We start from the raw sequence: 23,282 nt of genomic DNA, 5'->3' as shown, positions 1-23,282 counted from the left end.
TCGTGTAGTCTAAAACTTAAGTCTTTTTATTAACATCTAATCTTTATAAATCTCTTTTAATCTTATACAAAAATCTCGAGCCGGAAATGAATTTTGTGGTTTAAAATGAAGTAGAACCGGAGATATTCATGAGTGAAACTGTGTTGACTTGGAAGATATTCATGAGTGAAACTGTGTTGACTTGGCAGACATTCATGAGTGAAACTGTGTTGACTTGGCAGACAATTATGAGTGAAACTGTGTTGACTTGGCAGACATTCATGAGTGAAACTGTGTTGACTTGGAAGACATTCATGAGTGAAACTGTGTTGACTTGGCAGACATTCATGAGTGAAACTGTGTTGACTTGACAGACATTCATGAGTGAAACTGTGTTGACCTGGCAGACATTCATGAGTGAAACTTTGTTGACTTGGCAGACATTCATGAGTGAAACTGTGTTGACTTGTCAGACATTCATGAGTGAAACTGTTTTGACTTGGCAGACATTCATGAGTGAAACTGTGTTGACTTGGCAGACATTCATGAGTGAAACTGTGTTGACTTGGCAGACATTCTGTGAAACTGTGTTGACTTGGCAGATATTCATGAGTGAAACTGTGTTGACTTGGCAGACATTCATGAGTGAAACTGTGTTGACTTGGCAGACATTCATGAGTGAAACTGTGTTGACTTGGCAGACATTCATGAGTGAAACTGTGTTGACTTGGCAGACATTCATGAGTGAAACTGTGTTGACTTGGCAGACATTCTTCATATGAAACTGTGTCGACTTGGCAGACATTCTTTAGTAAAACTGTGTCGACTTGGCAGACATTCTTTAGTGAAACTGTGTTGACTTGGCAGACATTCTTTTAATGAAACGTACATTTCAGCTTTTATATATAATTTTATTTTTATATCATTATTTGAATAACACTTTCGAGTAATATAAAGTATGTTTTTAATTTTTCGTAATTAAGTATTCATTTAAGATAAAAAAATAAGTGATATTTTTCTTCGATATTTACGAACTAAAGTAAGTTAAGCAACTTTTATTACTATTATTGAAACGATAGTTTTAATACTTTTAAAAGAATGCAGATGAACCTTAGATTAAACCAAATTATTTTAGCTCGATTGCATAGAAATCTGGACTAAGTGTCTGCAGGGCAAATCTAAAGAACGCTACCACATTGGGGATCGAACCCATGACCTCCCGATCGCAAGGCGGATACCATATCCACTACACCAGGAGTGGTGCAGATGAACCTTGCTTCTATAAATCACCTAATTCTTCGGTTAGAGGCAAAATAAGACAGTTTCTCATGTCCATTCATAAAATATAGAATACTAGTGGGGCCATTTTGTTTGATTTTTTATATTGATCATGCTCTTTTTTAATTATAAACATTTACTCTAATTTGATATAAAGCTGTGCTCATCTAATGATACAAAACATAATAGTTCAGTACATGGTTATATCAATCATTCAATGTTATGCAGGTTGATAGTGAACACTTATGCTTCAACACATTTTATATTTATACAATTTGATAGAATAATATTATTATTATATTATTGAAGATTATATTAAAAAGACATATTCAGTAATACTGTGATTTTATACCGGTATACTTTTAAAGGGACCTTTTCACAGATTTTGACATATATTGAAGTTTGTCAATAAATTATTTATATTGATAAATGTAAACATTGGATCTATAAAGCTCCAGTAAAAAAAACAAGAATACAATTTAAAAAGTAACCCTCAACATGGCTTGAACCACTGACCCCTGTAGTAAAAGCCTAACGCTTAGACCACTCGGCCATCCGTGCTCATAAGAAGAGTGATGTTTTTTTTCAAGGTGGTGAAAATAAATAAAAATTAGATTAATGACGCGGTATTTGGAATATTATTACGCTCACATTTGTTGTAAATGTTTTAAAGTGACACTAATGGGGCAAAGAAATAGCAAATACCGATGAATCAGTGATAGTGACATAAACAAATAAAACAAAAAAACAACCAAAGCAAAAAGGCAATTCAGCGGATATTCGACTTAGTGATATTCTTAACAAAGCTAGTGCTGTGCTTTATGATTCTATGGATGTTAATAGCAGTGTTTTTGTGAACGAGCCTGTGAATCTGTTGGACAATATGGCTGATCTTGAGATGAGGCGACAAATCGAGATATCATGAATTGTTTAAACGCCATTACATTTCGGCCAGATACTGTTGAAAAAAAGGCTATCGTCTATTGCCAAACTCGGGGAACGCTTATCAGGTTGCGAGAAAGACATTAAATGCATGTGCCTAGCTCTTGAAACTCACATTAAAGGCGTCGAAAAGCGTATCGACCGACTGGAGCACGCTACAGAGGGCGCGGGCATCACTGCTGCCAAGGTAACGAGTCGGGCGGAGCACCTGGAGAAGGAGCGCGACAACTTCCGAGACGATATGGTATATCTAAAATCTCAATCAACGAGAAATAAACCATATTTTTACTGGTGTAACGAAAGTTGACGGTGAAACACCGAAAGTGACGGAAACTAAGTTCCGGATGCAGCTACACGAGGACATGAAGATCGCCAAGAAGGTTGCCGACTCCATGAAGCTTGAGAGGGTACACCTCTTTCCGGGCCAACCAACACCATGAAAGACCAGATAAATAGTGGCAAAGTTCGCCTTCTTAAAGGACCGCGAGGCTGTTCGGCAGCATTGGCAACAACTGAACGGTACAAAATTAAACGTTTTCGAGCAGTTTCCACCGGAAGTGGTACCCAAGCGTAGACGGCTGGTACCGAAGATGAAAGAGGCGAGTGGCAAGGCAAACGATCATGGATAGTCTACGATACCCTTTAACTTGGCGGTCGTCCGGTCAAGGAATAGGGACACGATGGAGGAGAACTAGCGACCCTGTCGTGGAATGTGAATGGTCTGTCGCAATCCAAGATTGACGATCCTTTATTTGTTGATGTTTCGTTAAAATATGATATTTGTCTTTTGTTCGACTAATTCTTCAAGTAACATTTCTTTAAATGGATATATTTCTCCCAATTTTTATTGGAAATTTCATAACAATAACGCACGTAGATGTAGTGGTAGTTGTATTTTTTAAAGAATATTTAAAAGATGATATTGACATAATTAAAAATCATCAAGATTCAATTATCTGGTTAAAATTAGATCGACATTTGTTTTGTTTGAATGAAGATATTTATTTTTGCGGATGTTATGTTCGGTGCGAAGATTCACCTGCATACAATATCATTGGTGTAGATTTATTTGATTTTCTCATTAAATTAAATGTCTACTTACGAATATAAAGGACGTGTTTTACTTGGTGGTGACTTTAATAGTAGGATTGGGTCCAAATCTGATTTTGTTATTCATGATGTTGTAAATAGTTCTATAGATGATGTTGATTATTGTATATGGTACACCCCAATAATGTGGTCATGCCGAAATAATTTATATCGACTTACTGTGAAATAACATGGTATGTCGACATAGTTTTGTAGCTTTTCCCACCTTAATTTTACTCGTCATAACGACATTAAGTTGAAGTCTCGACGTAAATGTATCCGGCTTTTCCCGAAAATATATTTTGTCGACATGATCTAAGTCGACAAATCTACATAATTTTTGGCGTCATGCTCTTGTGAAAATGACTTGCCATCATAGTTTTAGTCGACAAGATGAGTTATTTTTTGCGCCATGACACCTTTTTCATATCATGTCGTCATAGTATTTTGACATTATCACATTATTGCAACATTGGTTCATGACTTCCGAGCGTCGAACAGAATTTTAGTTTCTGGTATATTCTTTCGAAACACGCAAGACCTCAGACAGTCCATTTTTACAGCAGGAATGCTTGGTATAAACGTAAAAATAACATACACTGTTTGCAAACAATACATATTAATGTGTTCGTTGGGTTTTATGAGCATTGAGAGAGCCTAAATCTCGATTGATTCATTTAGATATTTCTCTTTAACTAATACATGCAAAACGTGTGTTTAACGACTCACAACTTTTTATATGGCAGAGTTGTGTCTTAGTGGTACTGATATATGTTAACTCATCGTTAGCTTTACTTTCAAATCAAGAAAGGGATGTTTGGATTTCGCGTTATCACAAACAGGGCTATACGCGTCTGGGTATATGTGGAATCTTGCTTTTCCTACACAACACTGCTCTCAGTTTGGGTCAACTGAAACGTATACTGCGAAGGTTAGGGCTAAAAAGACGCAACGCGTCGTCTCCTCTTCCAGACGTTATACGAGCGATTCGTTCAGTATATAAAAGAGGGATGGCTGAATGTGGTTATAAAACTATATGGGAACTGGGCAACACAATCACAAATGTCAAAGTTACCCAAGAAACAACAATGTGTGTATTGAAGGTAATTCATCCTGAGGGTGTTGCTCTCAGATCTGCACATCGCCTGCGACGAATAGTCTATACCAATAAAGGCCCTTATTTTACTGTACACATCGATGGGTATGTTACGCTAACGACTTTTGGATTTGTTATACACGGGGCGGTTGATGGATATTCCAGATGCATGTTATGGCTGGAGGCATGTTATTCGAATAATGACCATCGAATTATTGCGGGTATCTTTGTTAACTTTGTGAAACGGATTGGTCGCGTTCCACGTCTGGTTCGTGACGATGCAGGGACAGAAAACGTTAAGGTACGGGCTATGCAAATAGCGTCTAGGTTTAATGACAGAGATAACATGTCCGGAATTAACAGTTAAATGACTGGGAGATCCACTGGTAATCAAAGAATTGAACGTTTTGGGGTAAATTTAAGAGTCAGTTTTATTGTGTTTTGGAGGAACTATTTTAAGGATATTGTAGACAGCGGCTTGCTACGGATTGATGATCCTGTGCATTAAGAATGCTTGAGATTCTGTTTTATACCATTAATACAACATGATCTGAACTATTTTACCCATCTATGGAATTCTCATCGGATTCGGCAGCAAAGACACATGGAAGCACCAAATGGGATACCGACGGTAATGTACTAGCAACCAGAGGCGTATGGAACCCGATATTTTTTTATTCGGTTTTAACACATATTTGCGAATTGGAAACCATTGATCGTATTCAAGAGAGATACTTTGTAAAGAAACTGCAGTTTGGGTGTAAAGATGACTTCCTACCCGTCCTAGAACATGTGTGTGAAATGCAGCGGGAGCAACTGCCAACTCCTGAATCGATTGAAAGAGCGACTTCTTTGTTCTTGGCCTTGATTGAAATATTGGATGGTTACTAATTACATATGCAAAAATATATGGTTAAAAAAAAGAAAAGTGGTTATATTTTGCAAATTTAATCGTTAAGTTAGTTCAAGTAAGTTTCGTTTCGAATTTTATTTACAATGATCAACAAAAAATTGATATTCTTGTTATTTGAATTGATCATGAAGTAGTTAAACGTTGTATTTTTTCTTTGCTAAAATAAATTCACTCATATTGTTGTACACACTTAAAAACATTGCAAACTTGGCAAAAACAAATTAATCATGTTCTTCATTTCATTTTTAGATTGCAAAAGAATGAATGAAACGTCACTTATTGTTTGAAAACATGGCGTTCATTTAGTTATGAAATCCTCGTGAATTGTGGTATGTTCCTTTCAAAATATGGTTCTTTCAAAAGATTTATTAACATTTCATTTCAAACGTCAATATTTTAAACGAAATGACTGTTGTAAATCTTATATTTAATATTTACACGGGCACAAATATATGATATGTTTATTTTGTATTTTCTTACTTGATTTTCTGTTCCTGAAACTTTAGTGTACATGTATATAGTACATGTTTGAAATAAATGTTCATTCGATCTTAATTTTTTTTTGAATGGTCAAATGATTCGTTTATTAGGAAATGGAAAATTATTAAAATGTGACACAAAATTGGGCTATTTGTAGATCAATTTCTGAACTAGTTAATGTGATCGGTCTTTCTTCGTCGTCCGTCAAACGTTTCACTAAAGCGAAATCACCTACTCAGCTGTGTCATTGGCTTCAATCCGGCAAAGTAGGGGCATTGTGTTCGTGAAACACAATGCCCCCTACTTTACCGGGTTGAAGCCCTATATTTTACCTTTGACCTTAAAGGATGACCTTGACATTTCACCACTCAAAATGTGCATCTCCATGAGATACGCATGCATGCCAAATATCGAGTTGCTATCTTTAATATTGCAAAATTTGACCCTTTACCTAGAAGGATGACCTTGACCTGTCACCACTCAAAATGTGCAGCTCCATGAGATACACGTGCATGCCGAAATTCTTCAATATTGCAAAAGTTATGGGCAATGTTAAAGTTTTCGGCCGAGCGAACGAACGGACAAACGGACTGACGGACGAACAGACAGACTGACAGTTCAAAAACTATATGCCACCCTCCAGGGGCATAAAACGTTTAAGTTTTCTGACGGACTGGCAGACGCCATATATTTAACATTTGACCTTGAAGGGATGATCTTGACCTTCACCTTTCACTACTCAAAATGTGCAGTTTTATGAGATACACATGCATGCAAAATATCAAGTTGCTATCTTTAATATTGAAATAGTTATGCCAATGTTAAATTTTTCGGACGGACGGACAGACGCCATATATATGACATTTGACCTTGAAGGATGACCTTGACCTTGACCGGTTGCCACTCAAAATGTTCAGCTCCTTGAGATACACATGCATGCCAAATATCATGTTGAATATTGAAAAAGTTATGGCGAATGTTAAAGTTTTCGGACGAACAGACGCCATATAATTTACATTTGACCTTGAAGGATGACATTGACCTTCACTTTTCACCACTAAAAATGTGCAGCTCCATTAGATGCACATGTATGACACATATCAAGTTGCTATGTTTAATATTGAAAATGTTATGGCCATTAAAGTTTTCGGACGGACGGATACACAGACTGACTGACGGACAGTTCAACTGCTATATGCCACCCTACCGGGGGCATAAAAATTTGAATATTTGTTTACGAGCCGGTATAGTTTTATATGAGTTGTGTCTACTTGTGATACACGTACCTAGATCGGTCTATGGTCTGACCCTATATATATATATATATATATATATATATATATATATATATATATATATATATATATATATATATATATATATATTTATATATACTCAACCGGAGTATTAATAGCGAATTATGCATTTGATTGCCAATTATACGTGCAGTCATCATTGTAAAACGACTAAAATGCACGGCGAATATAAAAAGTAACGCTTGACTTTAATGGCATTTTATTTTTCTTGCTGTTGATTACATAATAGCAATTGCCCTATGTTTCACTAGTGTACATTATTCTGATTGGCTATGGTATATCATTTGACTGGGCGAGCTGCCTCCACGAAGCGCACGAGGAAATCGAGCATCGAGCGTGGGACTACTTGGATTAATTATGCCACGTGCGACATGTACACAGTCGAAAAGGAGGCGCTTACTAAATTCATGCACGAATAAATCCAAAATTATATTGTCTCTTTGCCAAACCATTGAAAACATATGCACATGCAGACTGATAATTGTAATTACATGCTTAAGGATTGAAACGCTCGTTTCTTCGCGTCATCGATGTAAGTAGGTTAGTTTTGGTATTTAATTCGGCTTAATGCAAATTAGTTCCTCACAAAAAATGCACATTTTCAACTAGAGACAACTAAACATCTTCCATTTAAAAGACCGGAGAGCGCGTTCAAGATAACACTTTAATAGCTGCAGTGATGTATCAAGCAGATACTATAATGGTGAGCATTAAAATACGATTCAATTTCAGATTTAACAAAAGTTGAGCTTCAAATCTTCGCATAAAAGCTGATTATTTAAATGATAAATCTCTAATTCTAAATATCAAATTAAAAAAGATGATTTATAAAACAACATAACAGCTTATGAGTATCCGTCTGTTCTTCAGTATTTATTCAGAAAAAGTAAGACAAATGAACTAAAGTAAAGGACATGTCCTTAAACAACAAAAACAAGTAACACAAACAAGAGTGCTAAGAGGCCCTGGATCGCTCACCTAAGAGAATGATATGAAAAGAAAGACGAGTTGAACTCGTGTGCAAATAATTTAGAACATTTATATGACAAAGGCTGACTTCAAGTCAAGGTTAAGGTCTTCCAAAGTATTTAATATAAGCATATATAGAAAATTACACGACCCTCTGGTAGCCATGGTTACCCGACTTCCGGGTAGACATGGTTACCCGACCCCCTGGTAGACATGGTTCCCCGACCCCCTGGTAGACATGGTTCCCGACCCCCTGGTAGACATGGTTCCCGACCCCCTGGTAGACATTGTTACCCGACCCTCTAGTAGACATGGTCAGCCGACCCCCTGGTAGACATGGTTACCCGACTCCCTGGCTGACATGGTTCCCGACCCCCTGGAAGACAAGTTTATCCGACCCCCCTGGTAGACATGATTTACCAGACCCGCTGGTAGACATGGTTTACACGACCCCCTGGTAGACATTGTTTACCCGACCCCTTAGTAGACATGGTTACCCGACCCCCTGGTAGACATGGTTTACCCGACCCCCTGGTAGAAATGGTTCCCGACCCCCTGGTAGACATGGTTACCCGACCCCCTGGTAGACATGGTTACCCGACCACCTGGTAGACATGGTTCCCGACCTCCTGGTAGACATGGTTCCCGACCCCCTGGAAGACATGTTTATCCGACCCCCTGGTAAACATGGTTTACCCGACCCCATGGTAGACATGGTTACCCAACACCCTGGTAGACATGGTTACCCGACCCCCTGGTAGACATGGTTTACCCGACCCCCTGGTAGACATGGTTACCCAACACCCCGGTAGACATGGTTACCCGACCCCCTGGTAGACATGGTTTACCCGACCCCCTAGTAGACATGGTTTACCCGACCCCTGATAGACATGTTTACCCGATCCCCTGGAAGACATGGTTTACCCGACCCCCTGGTAGACATGGTTTAACCGACCCCCTGATAGACATGTTAACCCGACCCCCTGGTAGACATGGTATCCCGACCCCCTGGTACACATGGTTACCCGACCCCCTGATAGACATGGTTACCCGACCCCCTGGTAGACATGGTTACCCGACCCCTGGTATACATGGTTTACCAGAACCCCTGGTAGACATGGTTTACCCGACCCCCTGGTAGACATGGTTCCCGACCCCCTGATAGACATGGTTCCCGACCCCCTGGCAGACATGGCCCGACCCCCTGGTAGACATGGTTTACCCGACCCCCTGGTAGACATGGTTTACCCGACCTCCTGGTAGACATGACCCGACCCCCTGGTAGACATGGTTTACCCGACCCCTTTGTAGACATGGTTACCCGACCCCCTGGTAGACATGGTTTACCCGACCCCCTGGTATAAATGGTTCCCGACCCCCTGGTGGACATGGTTACCCGACCCCCTGGTAGACATATTTACCCGACCACCTGGTAGACATAGTTCCCGACCTCCTGGTAGACATGGTTCCCGACCCCCTGGTAGACATGGTTTTTAATGCTGATTGACCAGAACCAGTTTACAACTCAAAGGTGTCAAGGAAACAAAAGTTTTGACCAAAGTTCATGAAGATTGGGCTAAAATTGAAACTTCTAAATTTTCCCATGTCCGCATTATAAACAAAAAGAGAAACTGCCCCATCACCTGGCGGCCTATTCCCCCCCCCCCCCCCCCCTTATCAGTACCAATTTAGAACTTGTCTGAAAAATCAATAATACCAATTTTCTGACTAAGTTTTATAATGATTGGCAAAAAAAGGGACTTAAAGGGTGTTCACAAGCTTCTTTTACTACATAAAATATATGGAAAATGGCCCCATGGTGGCCATGTTATTTTACGGAACGGAACCAGTTTCAAACAATTTATACATATAGCCATATTTCCCCACCGATCTTGACCATTTTCGAAATCGTCCATATAATAAAACCAATGTTCTGACCAAGTTTCATGATAGGGAAAAAATTTGACTTCGAAGGTAACTTTATAGCCATGTCCGGAAAACTGCCCCGACCCTGGCGGCCATGTTTTCAACCGACCAGAACCATTTTCGAATTAAAGAAGCGACATATCATTTACACAAACATTTTGGCAAAGTAAATGTGACTTCTAGAGTATTCACAAGGTCTTTATTCGTTGACCAAGTGACCTTGTTTTCGACCCCACATGACCAGTTTAGAACGCAGTTGAGGTATGATTTGGACCAAATTGCTGACAAAGTTTCATGAAGATCGGACAATAAATGCGGTCTCTAGTGTTCACAAGGCAAAGGTTCACGACGGACACAGGTCGATCGAATATCACCATGAGCACTAAAGTGCTTATGGTTACATCTGAAATTACTGAAGTACGCTCAATAGAACATTTGCGTTAAAAACTGAACTTAAAATGAGCAAAAATAAACAAAACAATAGAGCACAATAAAAACTTTACTAAAATGTTATTTCACAGTAAGTCGATATAAACTAATCCGGCAGGACCATATTATTTGGGTACCATATACGCTTCCATAATTTTTAAACAACGCCCTTTGTCCACATAAATAATATCGACTCCTTTAGTTATATCGCCATGTCAACATTATGTTACTTGCAAGTCATCAAGATATATGCCGTCATACAGTAAACAACACAGAAATAGTTAAATTTACATGACGGTTAAAGGTTCAAATATCGTCAGAAATTTTGGTTCTGATGCCAACATGCGGGTTGTTTAAGTCTTGACAACTTATCTTATGTCGACAAATCAACATAATTTTAGGCGTCATGCTCTTTTGAAAATGACTTGCCATCGTAGTTTTAGTCGACACGATGAGTTATTTTTGACGACATGGCACCTTTTTCATATCATGCCGTCATAGAATGTTGACATCATCATAGTATCAGGGTGTACCATATACGTTTCCATAGATATGTACTCTGTTTGGGCCTCTGTTAACAGATCTCACAATGATCACGGAATAAAACTACTGATCTATGTAAATTTTCAAATTATCGTGTTATCAATGGCAGAATACGTGATACAAGTCCGTTTACATATTTGTTTGCGAAAAGTATTTAGATTTATTACCTAAATCACTAAGATCATTTCGTCACAAAGCTTCGAACTTCGAGTCTGCATCTTAGAATTTAAACTGGAGGATATGCTGATCAAAATATACCACGAAACGACCGTTATTGCCTTTGTTGTTACGAATTAGATGTCGAAGATTGTTTGTCAATGTCCTTTATACGCTTATATTAGAAGAAACTATCTAAAGAAATAGTATTATATCACACCTTCTGTTGATAAATTCTATTATTGTCTGAATGCAACGAATCAATGTGAACTTATTAAACTAGCTGAATTTGTAAAAGAAGCTCTGATTTTTAGAAAAATATTTCTAATGATTTATTTAACTTCAAATAGTTATACTCCATATATAACAAGTATTTACCTAGTATTTTCGTAACCAAATAGTTATCCTCTATATATATTAAGTATTTACCTAGTATTTTCGTAAACAAATAGTTATCCTCCATATATAACAAGTATTTACCTATTATTTTCGTAACCAAATAATTATCCGCCATATATAACAAGTATTTACCTATTTTTTCGTAAACAAATAGTTATCCCCCATATATAACAAGTATTTACCTATTATTTTCGTAACCAAATAATTATCCGCCATATATAACAAGTATTTACCTAGTATTTTCGTAACCAAATAATTATCCGCCATAAATAACAAGTATTTACCTAGTGTTTTCGTAACCAAATAGTTATCCTCCATATATGACAAGTATTTACCTAGAATTTTCGTAACCAAATAGTTATCCTCCTTGATATAGAACAAGTATTTACCTAGTATTTTCATAACCAAATAGTTATCCCCCATATATAACAAGTATTTACCTAGTAATTTCGTAACCAAATAGTTATCCTCCATATTTAACGAGTATTAATCTAGTATTTTCATAACCAAATAGTTATCCTCCATATATAACAAGTATTTACCTAGAATTTTCATAACCAAATAGTTATCCTCCATATATTAGAAGTATTTACCTAGTATTTTCGAAACCAAATAGTTATCCTCCACATATAACAAGTATTTACCTAGTATTTTCGTAACCAAATAGTTATCCTCCATATTTAACGAGTATTTACCTAGTATTTCCGTAACCAAATAGCTATTCTCCATATATAACAAGTATTTACCTAGTATTTTCGTAACGAAATAGTTATCCTCCATATATTACAAGTATTTGCCTAGTATTTTCGTAACCAAATAGTTATCCTCCATATATAAAAGTATTTACCTAGTATTTTCGTAACCAAATAGTTATCCTCTTTATATAACAAGTATTTGCCTAGTATTTTCGTAACCAAATAGTTATCCTCCATATATAACAAGTATTTACCTAGTATTTTCGTAACTGTATACGATGCTGCGTATGTTTATATTATTAATATGTGTATCTATGTGGCATAAGTGTATGTGAAATATCTAGTGTTTATACGATGTACACTGTGCAAGTCTGAATAAATATTTTTATTGTTTTGTCTTGATGTATTTTATATATAAGCAATCCTCGTAGAGTCACAAAATATAACAAAATTAGAACTTTTCAAAATTATTCAATCGTTTCGCGTTGCAACGAATTATCATTTTCATGCATTTAAATCGTCAAAAGATGAATATAATAGATATTTTAAAGCATTATTAATGTTCAGCATTACTGTTTCTTCACAAATATCATAACTACAACGAAAATTTGAGAATCTGAAACACTTTTATTTCAATTTTGTCAATTTACCAAGACGTAAAAAGGTCCCTTTAAAGAGGTAAACGAGTTGTACTCGGCTGTCAACCTTCAACGTTCATTTTTAAATATTATACACCGTCAGAAAGATCGTGTTTTATTTCTATTTCGAATCCTTAAGTAAACGTAGAATAGCCAGTAAAAGGCCTGTGAAACGTAAGAAATACAATAGTTTAGTTGCACATGTTGTGTGATAAATTTATTTTGAGTTACATTTTAGATATGTGGAGACTATTATAAACAACTCCATCATATTAATATACGTATTATAGGTGAAAAAAAACTTAGGGCTAATTTTCCTTTCTATAACGTTCGCATATTTTACAGTATATTTATATGAAATACATCATAAAAATCAACACTAATGTTACTAAAATGCTTACCTTTCCCTTCATCCGGTATTAATTGTATTCCCAATAAGATTAAAAAAATAACTACGATCCAAAACTTTATGTTATTTTTAAAGAATTTCATTTTAAAAGGCTCGCGTCCAAATATAACATCAACCAGTAAGTTACATTAACACGCATAATATCATTTCTGATAATCTTCGCTGACGGGCAGGTTTTGTTCACAACTTCAAACACGACTTTGTCATTTGTTTTAAACGATACTGAGGTAAACAGCATCACATTGAAACAGTCGATGATCATTGTTACGAATGTACAGTTCTAAAATTGGTTTCAATTCACAGACTAACGCTGTTCATACAACAGTGATTCATCGATGTCTGTCATAGTGGAAAACCGATTTTGACTATTAAAGAGAACTGTTCATAGAATGAAAAATGTGAAAACTTTAGAATTTTTGTTACTGATCTTAAAATACTGCAATAATTTCTACAAAAGAGCAAATTTGCATTGCGAAAATAGAATTAAACCATACAAGCCTCTGATGCCATCCCTTGGAACCAACTTGTAATAAAGCGTTTGTCACATACAATTATAGAATATTCTTGAATGTGTGATTGTTAAAATTGCTGACAATGGATGGGCCGCTCACTTCAAGTACAATACATTTTCCCGTGTGCATGTTGGAATGGAAACGTGGTTAAAGTGTTGACCGTTTTGACCCCGATTAGCCGTGTTTGAATGATGGTGGCGGAAAGAATCACAAATGAGCACATGTGGTAAACTGGTTGTAGACGGTTTTCCGGGCGCAACACTCGTGTTTATAGCTCAGAGTGCGCACCTATAGGTTAAAGGTCTAATGTGGCTTATATATTTTGTAATATGAAGCCATTTTATGTATAATGACATTTAGTGCTAGATTTATACAATGTTTGTGTCAAAAAATAGCATATTTGTTGTCCTTACGCAGTTTATGTACCTTAACCAATTCCTATTTTTCGAACATTGAGGCGAAGTCTGCCATTTTTGTTCAGGTTGTTCATCATCTATCTATATTTAGTTTGGGCATACACCTGTCAATAAACCTGGCTAATGCTTACGGAGTTTTACATATACACTTCTTACAGTTTGAAACATAAATAATTTCTAAATTCTGATATACTTAACAGAAACAACAACTTTTGGAAGAATACAAATGTTTGTATAAATGTAAAGATAGATTTGACATATAAAAATGTTTTATAATTATTATATATTTTAAAATCAATGTTATACGAAATCTATTAAAAGCCAAAATGAGTTTCAACTGTCGCTCTTTGATGTCGACACACGCTAATCAAGACGTTACGTTACTCTGACCAATGTCACTCAATGACGAAAAAGGACTCCACAATTTGGAACATATCATTGTCGCGCAAAGTTTGGGATGGTGATGTTGCATAGAAAATTTAATTGCTTTGGTCATTTTCGAAAGTTAGCGTTCAATATCGATCGTCGTATTATGTGTTGCTTTGAATATCGTTTGTCTCGTTGTAAAGCACGAATATGTTAAAAGACACTTCGCACACATTTATTTGAAATGTCTGTTAACTCAAGTAGTTGCGTAAGTGTGACGCATAACACTCAGTGCGACACCAGACAATGGCCAAAGAGACACCATACATTAGAGGCAAATACATTTTTGAATTTTAAAAACCAATTGCAACTGATTTAATAAAATAATTGCAATTTTTCAGTATACCCGAAAATGCCGTTTTTGTCGTTAAATTTATAAATACAACAGCAGAAGTGATAAATGATATACCTCATTATACCTTTTGAAGCAGGTCATATTAAATACAGCTGTTAACAATGTTGATTTCGGTCGGGTTCAAGTGAAATGGCAATAGATATATGTAATAATTTATAACGCATGCCACATCAAACCAAAAAAGCGACTTCAAGTACCTTACATAATCTATCATTTTGATGACTTGAATAAATCTTTGAAAGTTGGATTTGAGTTGAATATCTTCACATGGCTTCAAATCACTCTTTTATAGTCTCCACTTAAATTATAACAATGAATTTCATAAGAAACGAATAAATCATAATCTTTAACGCGAAAAGCACTCGACTTATTTCGAAAGGGTTGTTCGTCTTAATGCAGTCTAGAACGGTTTAAGTAAACAAAAAAGAAAGTTAATAGGTCATTTAGGTCGCAACTCTAAACAATTGAAATGTTAATAGGTACAAAAGATAAAATTGAATGTCAGTAGACATAATGTTAAAAATTGTGTATACGCGCCTTTCAGTTGTCCTTAACAGGTTAGTGAATTATAACATGTCCACAATATTTACATGTATTGTATGCAATAGCCTTAGTGAGTCAAAATCGGTAATCAAAACATACCAATTAATTATATTTTTATATTACACATATTTAAGATTTAATGGAGAAACTTAATTGAAAACACAGTTCCGCTTTCCGATTTTATGATATATTTCTTCTTAAGAATGTCTTTTCATAGCGAAACTCCTTAGGCGGAAAGTGTCGTCCTTGATAAGCGTGTGCGGACTATACAGGTTACTCTGGGATGACAATTTGCGCATCAAGTTCAATTTCTTAAGAGCGAGGTTCAATTGGTTGCAGGTCGATAATTAGGTTAGGTCCTTCATTATTGTACTATTGTATTGTGTACTGCAGACTGGCTGAGTTCAATGCCTGCTGCACTGTCCATCCTGTAAAAATGTCCGCCGTTCCATGTCGGTGGAATGGGGCTTTGTTAAAATGTTCATGCTTAACGCACACGCTATTGTTGCGATAGTGGCCCACAGAGTACTTGGCGCTGAATTATGACCTCATGTATCACATTAACGCTACACCGTCAACCTGTATGCCTTTGATTTTAAGTCGGAAAGCAATTTAGCTCTTATTTGAATTGTGTACTTCTGAATGTCCAAACGATCTTAATAATTGACATCAGATAAATATTCAGACAATTTGTTATACACATTTCTAATGCTAATAAGTCACAGGTACATGTACACATCAATTTCAATGTATAGGGCATAATATTTCCAATTTACTGATATACATATTGGCCTTATTATGCAATTTATATAGCACATTGCAATAGTGCTCTGTTTCTAAGCAGTATGTTGGGTATCAATGGCTGTCAGTGGTAATTCTTGTGTATTCCATTTACTGTTGCGTGTTCACAGATAATCATATTTCTTTTAAAAGTGTAATTACATAAATTTTCTATCAAATCTGTAATATGTGGCATAGTTAAAAATAATAATACTAACAAGGAAATGAGTTTTTTATGCCCCTGACCTGGGGTTTGAACCCGGGCGTCTAGTAAGCTAACGCGCTTACCACGACACCCCGCAGCCTCATAAACTTGGATGGTAGTTTGAATGCTTCGAAGGTAATATTTGTCTTTGATAAATTATCGATTAAAAGCGTCACAAACGTTGTTTTTTCTGAGTTTTATTTGTTTTTGTCAATAAACAAACGATGCACATTTTAAATTGATTGTTTGAAAAAAGTGTTTGTATTCTTTCTGACAATAGTTTTCAAGTATTGCCAAAATATGAACAAGTTCCCTTTTGTGGATGTTTCAGTTCAGTTGGCTGGTGTGAATAGTAAAATTAGTATTTATATATTGTAATTGTAAGAACTGCATTTCATGTATATAATCGATGACATGTTTAAAAAAAATACACTAAACACACAAACCAAGCCAAGAGATATGACAATTTTACAACCATGATTGATACATGCAATCTGACATCAGGGGTAGGAATTTGGTTAAACTTCAATGAATGCATCGTTGATTTCTTTTGCTGTTGCGGCCTGTTAAATGTATTACCATGATTAAAGCAAACTTTTAAACATCTTTTGGCTGTCGAAATGTCACAGATGAACTATTTTGGTTCACATTGTAATATCTCGTTGATAGCCGTAAAACATTAATTACACTATACAGATGTTTAAAGCATATTAATCCATGTTTGACCTTCGCGTTTTAGTCACTAGAGGCTTTTGTTTCACATGACTCAATTTTGTCGTTTAATTGCATACTTCAATGTCAGACATACTGCTTCTTTTAGTCAGTTACAAAATTCGACGGCATCCTAGGTTCAGTAAGCAAGCTAGATATGTTCGCATAGACCTATTCGATGCTTCCGTCATTGGGCAGAGCAAAATAGTTGAGTGATCCACATACGTTTATTGGCGTCGCATTGAAGTGCGGCGACTTGTATGTAATAAGTTTTTTTTCGCTTATGGGAGAAGTTACTTTACGGATCAATGTATTAATGTTTGTTGTCAGAATATCTTTTATAGTGGTGATTTTTTGTGTAAATTAGTGTAAATAAGTACTGCATTTGTGCCTATTACATTTACTACAACATTTATTGCCAATTATGCAAAGCTAATTATTTTAATTAATAACTGATCACAGGGACTGGGCAATAATAAAAGATCACAGAGACTGGGCAAATACGCCAACCGGTGAAACTTTCTGGTTTTATATAAAAACAAAACATAATCAAAATATATTTATTTTGTGGTTTTTCTAACAATAGCGCAGACCTTTGCTGTTCGAGTTTTAGTTTACGTGTATTTTCTTCAATTTTACAAGACGACAGCGATTACACGGTTTATTGCTTCATTGATAACCGTTACACTACAGTCACTTATTAATATCTAAGTTAGAAGGTGATTTATTTAAGCGGCTCCGTAGTGTAGTGGTTACACGCTCGCTTCACATGTGAGAGGCCCAAGGTTCGAGCCCCAGTAGAATCAAATAATTTTATTTGTGTTCTATGTTAACTTTTTGTTTTGATGTAGACATTTTAGTTTAAATAAATATGCTGTTTTATTGTAACCATTTTTTGTTTTTATTATGCCCATGAAATATATGTGTGAGTGGGTGGGGGGGGGGGGGGAGGTTCGTAAACTCATTAAAACTTTTACAGTTTTTTCATATCAATGAGTACTCAACCCTATCGTAAATGAGCAACGTAAGAATAAGTTCAGAATCATCTCCCCTTGAAGTTGAGAAAAATATGAAATTACGCTTACAAGATGAAGCAGATTTTTTAAAACCTACACAGTTCTGTTCCATTAATGAAAACTGCACACGGATGCCAGCAAAAAAAGGAAACCAATGTAAATAAAATGAACTATGAAATATTTGGGGGTTACAACACAAAATCATAGATAATGGTTATTTGGGGGCTATAACACAACATCATAGATAATGGCCATTTGGGGGTTATAACACAAAATCATAGATAATGGTTATACCAGTATCTTTTTCTATTTTGTTTAAAATAATCGGCCAATACCAGTATATTAATATTTACAGTAGAAAAAAAATCGTTCCATGAAACTTCATTGAGTGCCTTTTATACTGAAATTCCCGACGCCCTTTGATGCTTTGCATCAATACTTTTCTTGTAAAATATGGAATATATGACACATTTCATATGTGGAAGGTAAATATTAGGTATGCTTTTTTCCCCACTGTTATTACTCATCATGCCTTTAACTTAACTCTGAACGTAGCCGTTTTGGTGAGCGACATAGTAACACGAGACACGTCTTCCTGGTATTGTGAGCATTTGTGCTTATTTATTTTGAAATCTCACCATGTACAATAAAGTTATGGACGGGTCATTAATAAAAACTACGCATAATAAATATACATATTGAAATTGTTTTGAACATCGCAGTGTGACATGAATATTTTGCCGCGCAGCTGTTTCATCAACATGAACATGTGATAAATGTTATTTCTTCAATATTGCAAGATTAATGTTAAGGTCGCAGTCAGCACAAACGGTTATGTGCTCATATTTTTAACTGTAAACAAAATGTACGAAATTATCTTAAGTCTCGGGACACGAGTTTTACAATCAGCACATAGCAATAATTTTGGCAATCAATATGATATGACATTTGTGTAAAAGAGAAAGCAACAGTCTTCACAAATTGTTCGATGCAGCGATTGAAGCTTTTTTTCTGAGCGTCACATAAACCTTAAGATATACAGGTAATGAATGCGATAATATTTTTCAATATGGCGAACAGATTTGAAAGTGTTTGAAAAATCGCACGTTCAATGAAGAATTTAATATTAAAACAGCTCCATTTCGTCCATTTTTGACCGTCGAACTCTAAATTGGAATTTACCGCTGAGCGAAGGACAAATGTCTTGCGCCTAATACTCCATCTCAACATGATAAACATTTATGGTAAGTTATACCATGTGATGTCCTTTGCGACTGAGAACATAAATGTGTTAAGACTCTACACTCCTTTTTTATTTACCCAGTAAACTCGCAAAATTTTGAACGAATTATTTTAATCTCCAGCTATTCACTTGATGGTACATTGTTTAGGTAGGATCTAGTGATGTGAGGTTTAGTAACAGGAGTAGAAAAAACTTGGGTTAACCCCACCTGTTCGGTATGGTCCGTTTTGTTGACCACTGTCAAAACTCTCATGCGCCGGAGTAAAAATTAAGATTGTAAAAAGCACGGGTACCAACTGATGCGCTTACATGACAGTAGAGTACCAACCGATGCGCTAACATTACAGCCGAGTACAACCAGAAGCGCTTACAGGACAGCAGAGTACAAAGTGATGCGCTTACCGGAGAACCGAGTACAAACTGATGCGCTTACCGGACAGCCGAGAACCAACCGATAAACTTACCGGTCAGCCTAGTACCAACCAATTTTCTAACCTGAAAGAAAGGGACCTACCGAAGCGCTTACAGGTCAGCCGAGTACCAACCGATGCGCTTACAGGACAACCCAGTACAAACCGATGAGCTTAGAGGAGAGACAAGTGCCAATCGATGAGCTTACTGGACAGCCGAGGACCAACCGCTGAGCTATGAGGAGAGACAAGTACAAATCGATGGGCTCACAGGACAGCCGGGTACACACCAATGAGCTTACAGGAAAGCCAGGTATCCACCGATGCGCTAACAAGACAGCCAGTGCCAACGATGAGCCAATGAGCCAATAGGACAGCCAAGTACCTAACGATGCACTTACAAGACAGCCGAGTACCTACCGATGCGCGCACAGGACAGACGAGTTCCACCGATAAAGTTACAGGACAGCCGAGTACCAATCGTTGCGCTTACCGGACATCCAGGTACCAACCGAGACGCTTACCTGAAAGCCGAGTTCCAACCAATAACTAGGCAAGCCGGGTACCAACAGATAAGCTTACATGAGAGCCGAGTACCAACCTATGAGCTTACCAACCGATGCACTTAATGGACAGCCGAGTACCAACCGATGCGCTTGCCGGACAGCAAAGTACTTACCGATCCGTCTACAGGGCAGCCGAGTACCGGTGGAACATTCTCAAGATATAGCTGCGTCATTTGTTACTGTTTTGTTGGAATGTCGTTTTTTTTTTCAAACGTAAAAAAATATGTTTAAATAAGTAATGGCAACGTGCAAAAATGTAACATGTGTGCTAATTTTGTATCATATATCATTAGCTTTCATGACCGATGCGAGTACCAACCGATACACTTACTGGACAACTGAGTAACTACCAATGCGCTTAAAGGTCAGCCGAGTACCAACACATGCACTTACAGGTGTCCCCGGTCTTATTACTTGCATCCGTACGTATCTACATGAGACTGAGTGCAAATGGGAGAATGAGAAGCGCGATTTGCTGAGTGAAAATAGCTGTATGAGCTTTCAACTCAAAACTTTCAATCGACGATAAAGGAAATAATGCGAGGATCTTGATTAAATTCCCTCTGATATCGACGGTATCTTATTTATTGACGATAAGCTGCTCTCTGATGTAAATCCCTGTAGTGATCTTTTATGATCTTATAGCATTGTAAAATATAAACATTATATTTAAAGTTTTACCTAGTTCTTCGTATTTTATATTTATCTTGCCATGCAAGAAACAAGGTTGAAGCACCAAAGTAAAATATTCGTCACATTTGGATTTGCTGGAGAATTTTAAGTGTGTAATTTCTAAGTTTGATCGCTTCTTATTTTGCGGCAAAGAACATTTTCTCAAATAGTTCATAATAAAATATAATATATACACACATTTGTCACTCATATTTGAATTAATATGAGGACATATAAAATCAAAATATTAGCTGTGGAAACGAATTAAACTTGTACACAATTAAATTATAAGTGATGTCTACACATATATCTAAATATAATACAAGTACTTGAAAGAAAAGGGAAAAAAGCATGCAATGTAATGTTTATATAAACTAAATGCTAAATCATAATGAATGAATATACGAAATATAGGATCTGGCACTAGTTGTCATATCATACCATATTTTATTAAACGAGTTCAGGAATTTCCTGGACGAGTTTAATAAAATATGGTATGAAATGACAACGCGTGTCAGATCTTTTTAATCACATGTTTTTAAATTATCAAATTAAATAAATATTTACGCAAACATAATGATACATCCCGAATGCTGTTTACATTTCGTGAAGTCATTTGACGTTGCAACGTCATTTCAGCAAAATAACAAAATGCGATTGGTCAATCGAACGAAAAATAAGCCAATGAAAACGCTTAAAAAGTATATTACACATATGTAAGATAAAATATTCGTAATGGTTATATTACATGGGAAACAGGGTATGGCATGTGATAGAATGAAATATGTCATAAAACAATGTCTGTGATGTTTGCATGTTTTTTTCTGGGGATGTCTTTGCTTTACATAAATAATTTTAGCTTTCAAGATCAAATAATTTAATTTTATCTAATGCATCCCGAGTCTTCCGGGGAAATCATGAAAGAAAATTCTTCACAGCTGCAAAAATGACAATTGAAGAAAATATCATGAAGTGGAAAAGAAAGATTTTATTTATATTTAAAAAATAAAATTAGACCTGTCACTAAGATAAATGTAAGTATGAGTTTGTTTATTGCTAATTATGAACCGATTTTGTAAAAATTATAAAGCGTTTGTAACTCTTTCCATCGATTATTTAGCACAAACTTGTATCACCGACAAAGGTTTTGAACTACAAATTCAAAAGCCTGCGTAGTGCTGTGGTAGCGTCGCTGATATTGCTTCTAGAGGTTCCGAGCTCGATCCGGGATATCACAGTTTTGTTAGTAAATTCACTTATTGAGTTTTTTTTCAAAAATACGAACATATGTGAACCAGTCTTTTAAGGGTTTGACGCATCTCAGCATTCAAATCTCGGCACCTGTCGAGAATTTACAATTAAGTGACGTTAACATTTATTAACGAGGTTGGTTAACTAAGAATTAAGTGTACAATAAAACATTGTTTATAAAGGATTAACTACAAGATTGAAATGGTGAGTCGTATTCAGTATCAATTTGTATGCAAACAACGTAGATCAAACTAGTTTTTCTGATCATGGCGAGTTTGTTTACTTTAAATATTTGACGCGTCAACTGAATACGGACAACATTTTTAGTGATAGAATGTTCGAGATACAAACAGGGCATTTATTGTTACATCTTGCATCTACTTACGCAATTATTTTGATATATATATATATAGCCGTGGACAGGTAACGATTGATGCAAGGGAGACAACTAAATTACTAATTATGTGTAATCATTTCAGCCATAATTGTCGCGCCTGTTTTGCAGATGATATACTATATACTCCTTTATTTGTGATTCCAAATGTTGAGACACAATACGACAAATAATTCATTATTGACTCGAATGAATAAACAAAGTGTTTAGTGTTCCAACACAAAATAATAACACAACAAATAATTAAGCCGTTACTTAACATTTGCAATGGATTGGGGCCGTCCCGTTAGCACTGTGATTGGCACACGAGCTCGCCTATGCTGCCCGGACTCAATCCGCGCTCGCGGCGCTTGTGAGATTGGTTAGTGATCACCATACCGGATAGGTGGGGTTTGCGCCGGGTACTCCGTTTCAGACTCCCCGCAGCAGAAGACCAAACCAAAATCTTTCAATAACAACAAATAGGTGGAAACTGCAGTGATAAAATGAAATCGTCCAAATGTGTGTTAAGTCTAGTTAGTTAAA

The sequence above is a fragment of the Dreissena polymorpha genome, chromosome 4, assembly GCF_020536995.1.
Source record: "Dreissena polymorpha isolate Duluth1 chromosome 4, UMN_Dpol_1.0, whole genome shotgun sequence".
NCBI classification, from domain to species: Eukaryota; Metazoa; Mollusca; class Bivalvia; order Myida; family Dreissenidae; genus Dreissena; species Dreissena polymorpha.
Note: the sequence above shows the minus strand (reverse complement) of the source record.